Source organism: Vigna umbellata, chromosome 11 (assembly GCF_029865625.1).
Source record: "Vigna umbellata cultivar VRB3 chromosome 11, Vumbellata_1.0, whole genome shotgun sequence".
NCBI lineage: Eukaryota > Viridiplantae > Streptophyta > Magnoliopsida > Fabales > Fabaceae > Vigna > Vigna umbellata.
This window is the reverse complement of record NC_142175.1, coordinates 21,691,451-21,700,088: the sequence shown is the minus strand read 5'-3', so window position 1 is coordinate 21,700,088 and position 8,638 is coordinate 21,691,451. Positions and strand designations below refer to the sequence as shown.

The 8,638-nt window shown below is 32.6% G+C and overlaps 1 pseudogene; it reads right to left on the bottom strand.

Annotated features, from left to right (window-relative positions):
• Nucleotides 1-1,884: 1,884 nt before the first annotated feature.
• LOC148191172 (uncharacterized) lies at nucleotides 1,885-2,538 on the bottom strand (annotated as a pseudogene).
• Nucleotides 2,539-8,638: the final 6,100 nt, after the last annotated feature.

Here is an 8,638-nt window from a genome sequence, read left to right as displayed (position 1 = left end):
CTCCTTCTCCTTGGTGCTACCTTGATACTCTATCTGAAGCAGCTTTTGAATCTACGGGGCACTTGATGTAACGGGAAAAACACATCTTCAAAATTCAAAACTAATATTAAATTTTCTTCCTTTATTTTCAATGTGCTATTTTTAAGAATTTTTTTTTATCCTAGATGTTAAGATGAAGATAATCTTGCTATAAATTTTGATTCACGACTCTTATGCATATTGACATACATGACATTGGTATTTCATCGCACAAGTTTAAACAATTTATTATCATTCATAGATTTTCACTTTAATCTCATTCTAGTCACATGAACGATAATAACAAATTCTAAACCCATGAGAAACCTCAATTCATAAACAAAAATGAAAAGATAAACTTATTAAGTTTTTCTGATCCTAACAATAAACATAAAATCGCAATTACTTGACCATTAACACATACAACTTTGTCACTGATACAACCTTCAAATGTTTTTTTCTATAACTAGAGTTAATCCTCCTTCAACAAAAGAATGATACACATAAATATCGGATTTCTAAGTAAAACGTGTAAAACTGTACCATTAACACAACCATTTGAATGTTCTATTGTAACTTATGAATTTTTTTTTGTCAGATAAAAAAGACTTTGACAATATTTGTTATGAAAAATATTTTATATTTTTTCATAAGTACATGAATAAAATATTAACACAATTTACACTAGTAAAAAATAGGTTTTTTAACACGCTATATATGCCTCGGTTTTACTTAAACTGAAGCGTATAAAAGCATAGTGACATTTTCATAGTTGTAGCGAAAGTATATGCCTCGGTTTTACAGAAACTGATGCCTAAAGAGGACTACTGTCTCGGTTCTGTGAACAACGGAGGCAGAAAACCCTGTCACCCACAACATAATAGACTTTTCACCTGCCAGGCTTTTTGAAATAGGGTTACTGTCTCGGTTCTCTGGCCAAACGAGGCAAAAAAACCTACTACACTTCTACAAATAGTACTTTTGACTTAACAACCTTTCTGATATAGGGCTACTGCCTCGGTTCTCTGAACAACCGAGACAGTAGAGGTTGACAAAAGGTATGTGGAACGTTCTATGCACTAACAACTCCTGATTCAAGATGTTTTGTCTCAAGCTCTACGACATTGGTTGCTTGCCAACTAAAGCAATATGTTATTTATGCTTCGGTTTTAAAGCTAAACGAGGAATATATTTATTAACATTTGTATTTTTAAAATTTTCTAGGGGGTTTACGCCTCAATTAAGTGGAGAACCAAGGTAGTAAGGGTGTTATTGCCCCGGTTAAGTGGAGAACTGAGGCAATAGCCTATTTAAATTTTAGAAATCGCGAAAAATCTTTCGTTGTTCATCTTCTCCCCCGCGAACGAAACCCTTCTTCCACTCTTTCTCTGCTTCCATCATTGTCGGTGACCGTAGTTCTTCTTCCTCAGGTGCACAACAACCACCATTTTTCTTCTTCCCTTGTAGCATTGCCTTCTTTTTCTTCGTCTTCCTCACGCCTTGCCTCTTTCGCCATTGTCAGAACCATCGCGAGACCATTTCCCCGAACCGGTGTCCGTCCGTAGTCGCCACCTACGCGCTTCCATTGCCCCCAACCGTCATTCGCCATTGCTTTCGCACCTTGTGTCTGACGCCATTGCTGCCATTGGTCGTGCCGCCACGCTCCTAGGTTCATTACTTTTTCCATTTCCGTTTTACATGAATCTTGTTTAAAATTGCAAGAAATATAATATTGTGAAGAATGATGAATGTAGTAAAGCTAAAAGAGAGGTAAGAAAACAGAAAAAAGAAAATTGAAATTGCTGATAGAAAAGAGTCAATAAGGTTAACTTGTTTGTGAAATCTACATGTGTATAATATTCTAGCTTAGTTAGAAACCATATTAAGAAAACATACTTGAATGTTAATAAGGTGCTTAAACAAGCAATTCAATCCATTTTGAAGCCCTTCAATGACTACGAGCACATCGTCAAGCTCTTTACGTGCAAATTGAATATTTTCAACTTCAAAATCTTTGGCTGGATTATCCATCAACATTCTGCAAAGTGCCAAGTCCACTTTTTCCAATTCATTCACATTTTGAACAAGTCTCCCTTTCATTATCACTCTTGACACAAATCTCAACTTGTTATTCACCTTTGACCTTAAGATTGGTGAAGAAAGAAACGACATAAGTGACTGAAATATGCAGTTGGTGATCAAGCTAGCTTCTCTCAAAACCCTCACTACTGCTGAAAGATGGTGATTCAGATCCAAAGGAGGAGATGCCCCAAATGATGACCCTTCAATGTTCTTAAAAAAAACAAGTTATTTCGTACATTGTTTCCTTGTGTTTCTTCTCAGACTCCAATATGAATACACATGGTTTTGAATCACCAAGTCTTCAACTTTTCTCCTTCTGAGTGCTGATTGAAAATCTCTAACATTTCCCTTCATCAGCATCATGGCATCCCTTGTTTCTTCCAATATGTATAAGAATCTTACTGGACAATCTAGCAACTCATCTACCCATTTTAAGTTTTGATTAGATTAGTTTAGGTATTGATTAAATTACTTTAACATTATGATCATAATCGTTTTTGGGAATAATTTTTACTAAAATTTATTAGCATGGATAAAAAAATAGAGACATTGTAAAGATAACATCAAGCATCAACATTTGAAAATTTAAGGTTAGGAATCATGAGATTAATTAATGTGTTGTTTTCTTTTTGTCCAGATATTGTTGTAGCTTCTAATAGGCGGACATGTTCCATAGTTGACCAGTTATCACGCTTCCAGGTTCCTATTCTTAAAAATTTTGTTTTAATATCAACATATAATTATTTGTTTGCTTGAATATATTGTATGTTACATATGTTTTTATTTGTTTGAATATTTGATTTGTTTTGAATTAGCCTTACTTTCCCGTTTGAGATTCAATACCAAAATTATTTACTATCTCCATATTTTTTTTGAAGAAATGTACTTTTTACAAATGAATAGAAAGGAGATAGTAATAATATTTTACAAGTATTGAATCTTGAATTATCCGGTTGGACAATTTAAGAAGAGTAATAACTTTTACATAGTTTATTAATATATATAAATTTTAATATACATGTCTTAAATTTCATGAAAATTTGCAACTGTGTTTTGTATTGATCTTTGGGTGCATATTTGATTATGATCTATAATCACTTTCATTTCGTGTACCTGAAGACCAATGCGAAATGCTGACAAAATTTCGTGAAATTTTAGATATGTTGTTTAAAATTTATATGTTCAATAAACTAAAAAAAGTGAATATTCTTGAATGGGATAGGGTCACACCTTGAATACAAAAACGGTCAAAGTGATCATTCAAGATTATTGAAATTGTGTAAACAATTTCAGTAAATATGCGTACGGATCGACATTGGATTAATTCACCTCGCATCAGTATCAAGTATGAGAGAAAGGTAGATGAATTTATACAGTTTGCACAACGTAATGCGAGTACAAGTGATGATGAAGTCAAGTTTAGATGTTCTTGTGTCAACTGTTTGAATGGGAAGAACTTGAACGCAACCGATATTAGGGTTCATCTTATATGTTATGGTTTCATACGAAGTTATACAACATGGATATGACACGACGAATTAATAGACTTTCCAACTGTCTCTCCAACTGAAAATGTATATGATTCCACGATGGATATGGAAGATCGACCGGAAGAAGACAACTTAGAGGACATGATTCGTGATGTTGGTGCCGAATCTTTTGCCTAAGCGCATGTGTATGAAACGATGCCCACTGATGCGAAGACTCCTTTGTATGTCGGTTCAACTAAGTTCACACGGTTGTCAGCGGTGTTAAGGCTCATGAATTTAAAGGCGACCAATGGATAGACTGATAAGAGTTTTACATAATTGTTGTCGTTGTTGAATGAAATGCTGCCAGATGGAAATACATTACTCACTCGTAATTATGATGCAAAAAAATTTCTTTTTCTGATGGGTATGGAGTATAAATAGATACATGCATGTCCGGATGATTGCATATTATGTAGGAATGAGTATGAAGTTTTGACAAAGTGTCCAAAATGTGGGTTATCACGATACAAGTCAAAAAACAACAGTGATAGTGGTCACACACAAAAGAATGGTTATGCTTTAAAAGTAGTTTGGTACCTTCCTTTGGTGGCCAGACTTAAGCGTTTGTTCACGAATCCGAAAGACGCTAAAAACCTAAGATGGCATGCAGATGAGAGAATAACTGATGGGCTGCTTAGTCATCCAACTAATTCAAAGCAATGGAAAAATATTGATCAAGAATTCCCCCAATTTGGTCAAGAATGTAGAAAGGTCAAACGAATAAAAAGGTCATCCTTTATTCACAAGAAACAAGGTTAGAAGCACATGGTATAACTGCTTAGAATAAAAATCCACACCTACTATCTGGGAGTGGATAAAGGAAGCTTGAGGAAAAAATAATGAAGCAGAAGTCAGATAGTAGACTTCCATTGGGCTCTTCCTCCTTCACCATCATCTCGGCACCAGAAGTAGAAGTTAACCCGTCTAAGATCATTGGGCTCCTACACTTCTGACAATGCCAGAGACATATTAGAAAGAATTGTAAGATGTCATTTATCTTATTTTGACAACATTTTTGTTATATATATTACATAGATCTTTCAAATAATTTTGAAATTTTGTTATGTTACAGGACTCCTTGGTTGAGCAGAGCTCCCAAGGTCAATTTACACAGGAAGGTCGTCAGGATATTTTTGCCACTGCTATTGGACGACTTAAGCACCCAAGACAGGTGTGTGCTACTAGAATTGGCATAGGCATTAGACAGTTCTTTGGGTCTTCCTCGAGTCCATCTTCATACGAATTAAGTAAAGAATATGAACAAAAACTAAAGCAAGACATCACAAAAGAGATCACGCAGGAGATCACAAAGAAAGTTAGGGTAGAGTTGTATGATGAAGTTGTTGAAATGGTTATGCGCTAGTTTGAGCAATATGAGAGTTATGGCATACATCCGCGGAACCTGTCCCTCATACAGGTAAACTTAATAATCATTTTTGTTTATTAATTTACATTTTGTATAACCTAACATTTAATTTGACAGGTAGAAATGACAAAGGAAGTTGCTCAATTGCTGGTGCCAGGGGACGACACTCGTCCATGTCAGCTATATATTCTCTCTCCTATCGGGACCACGCTAGTGGCTCGTGGAACAGTCTATGAGACAACCACTGTAGTGCATGGTATGGAGCTAGGAGAAGATGAGGTCAAGGTCACGGTGGATGAAGTTGTCGTACCAGATGCCTTTATTCGTGTGCCTACAGAGGAGTTTATCACTGTGGTATAGGCATTTAAGTGCTTCGCCACCTGGGCTAGACATTTGGTTGGTGTTGTATCTGACCCCCCGGTAAACACTCCTACTATATATTTCTAAATTTTAAGCTTTACTTCTTATTGACGTCAGAACATAACCATTTTTTCATGTAACAACAGAAAGATCAAGAGGGAAGTCCTACACCGAAGAAGACTCATTTATCTGAGGACGACCCTCTTGGTGCGTTAGACGAGCTTTGTAACATCATTGTAGATGCGCCGATGATTGTACCATGGGATTCTACTACATTTGGAAGACATGTTGAAATCCCATTGTACTTGCATCAACAAGATCTTAAGGAGCTTGCATCGAGGAGAGAAGAAATTCATGTTTCACTCGTTTAATTGCGGATGATGTAAGTTTATGAGAACTTTTTTATATATAAAATTGAGTTATCAAGTTACTTATATCATATCATTTCTTGATTTCAGGTATATGTTTGGTGTCAACAACAAGATGGGGTTCAATGATGTATATGGGTTCATTGACCCCCAAATGACTCATGAAAGAAATAAATTTGATGACATCCAAGCATACATCACCAACTGCTTTGCAACGGGGAAGGAGATATATTTTCTCCCTTATATACTTGGGTAAGTGAAGTTTGTTAACTTTAAATTTTCATTTATGATTTTAGTATATGACAATTAAGTTATTACCAATTTCAGGCGTCATTGGCAGCTACTTGTGATCTTCATACCGGAGAACACTGTTGTATGGTTTTGTTCATTGCACAAGTCTCCTCCCAACCCTCTTAGACAAGTAGTAGATTGGTAAGAACCTCAATGTTTGAACTTTCTTTGTTATATAAATATATGCGAAAACATTTTTTTAATAGTTTCCTTGCAGCACATATATGATGTTGTCTAGGAGATCAACTGCTAAAGCTAAAAAGCTTGCATGGTTGGCCCTTAAGGTTTGGTATTTTAGTCCATACTTTGTTACATTTTGTACCATTCCAATGATGTTACTTAACATTTTATAATTACGATGATATATTGTAGTGTAATAGACAAACCAGGTCACAGAGTGTGGTTACTACATCATGTATTGGATGATAACCACTATTCGTGCACATGTTATTAGTGGATAGGAAATGACAATATTTTGGTTTGAATTTTATTTTCTCTATAGTTTAGATTTCATATTAACTAATTGAAATCATTGTGTTTTATGCAGATATTCAATTTTACTACTTCAGTTCTAGAGAAGTCACTTAAACTCATAAGGAAACCACTGACTAAATATGTAATTCAATTGTATAATAGTATGTAGTAGATATTAGGATATAGTAAGTTTTAAGTTTATGCTTCTAAGTTGATTTATGATTACATTGAATTGATTTATGCTTCTAAGAAGTTGATTTATGATTACATTGAATAGATTTATGTTTTAATATAATTTTTATTGAAAATATATGCTTCTAGATTGTTCTGGTTGTTAAATATATGCAGGTCTGTTTCTGCAGTTGGGAATGTTGCAGAAATAGACAGTTGGGGAATGCGCCTCGGTTGTGACCATAACTGAGACAGAAAATCCTTTATGGCATCGGTTCAGGTCACAACCGAGACAGAAATGCTATCGAAAAAGCAAAAAAAAAAACACTTTACTGTCTCGGTTCAAGTCCTAACCGAGGCAGTAGAGTTCGAGATGTTGTCTCGATTCAGAAGGAACCGAGGCAAAACGTCATTTGAAAAAAAAATAAAAAAAGAAAAAACCTTACTGCTTCGGTTACGTTTGAATCGAGACAAAATCCTACCCATTTTTGTGTCGGGGTAAACTTTTTGCCTCGCCTGTTATGTTTCGGTTCAAGAACCACTACCTATGGATGAAAATAACCGCTTTCGTTTCTCTTGACTGCACTAGTGTTAATTGAGAAATGAATCACAATATTTGTATATAGTTTGTGAATCATTTTGTAATTTCTTTTTTCTAAACTTAAAATTTAATCTAATTGTTGTTGATTTGTTGTGTAACTTCATCCGAAAATTATAAACTTCTTATATTTATGGTGTATTGTTTCTCTTGACAGATGCTATTTAATATTTCCTTATAGCTATTATGTTATCATATTTATCTTTGTTTACTTAGAGAATGTTTTCAATTTTTTTAATTTTATTTAGCCTAAAAATAAGAAAGACCCCACTTTTGATTTTTCTCAATAATTTTATGAAAGGTAACTTATTATAATAATGAGTTAATAGTTGGATAGACTAGCTAGTACGTGATTGATTCAATATATACATAAAAAGTCAAGCAATTAAAGAATCATCTAACTCTTCTGATCTGATTGGCATATGTTTTACATTTGAGTTCTATTATTATTATAACATGATATATGAAATCATTATCAATTTTATATTTTTAATGCAAATATCAACTAATCATGTCTTAGCGATTATATTTTCCATTTAACTTTAAAAAAAAACACGGAAAGGAGTTAAAACCTCGACAATCAGCACCCACTCGTCATATGCGGGTTTTTCTTCACGCGCTTTCATAATTTCTCTTTTATTTTTATCCATTATTTATTTTTAATATTCTTTCAACGTTTAAAATTACAAAATTTAAAATTACTATAACCACTAAATAATTTTAATATAATTTCTATTTAGTTGGCTGTTTCATATATTTTACTTTTTATTTCATAAAATAATATTATTTAAGTAAATTAATTCTTTTTCTATATTACTTTTTTTATGATTTTTATTACTTAAATATTTAATAAAATTAAATTTAAAACTATATATTTTAATTTAATTTTATAAGATAATATTATTTAAAATAATAATAATTTTTAAATTAAATAAATATAATTAGTTGATTCTAGTGATAATTTTTCTAAAATTATATCAGATTTTGATGAATCGATCAATACAAAATATTCATTTTATAATAATTATTATTTAACTAATATACTCATTTTCATTATATATGTTGAATATAGTGAAAAAGTAGGTATGAAATTAATTTCGTTTGTGTTGAATATACAAGATTATTTATTTATAATAAAAAAAATATGGATTAAGTTCAAAATACAACTAATAACAAACTAATAAAAATAAAAAATAAATATAAAATAGAAATAATATATTTAACAAAATATATATATATATATATATATATATATATATAATTTCTATATTATTTTGATAACAGCCTATTCAACAGTTTAATCTATATATTCCTACGGTTAATCTATATCTAACATAGTAAATATAACTTATACTAGGGATGGCAAAAAAATTCGCGC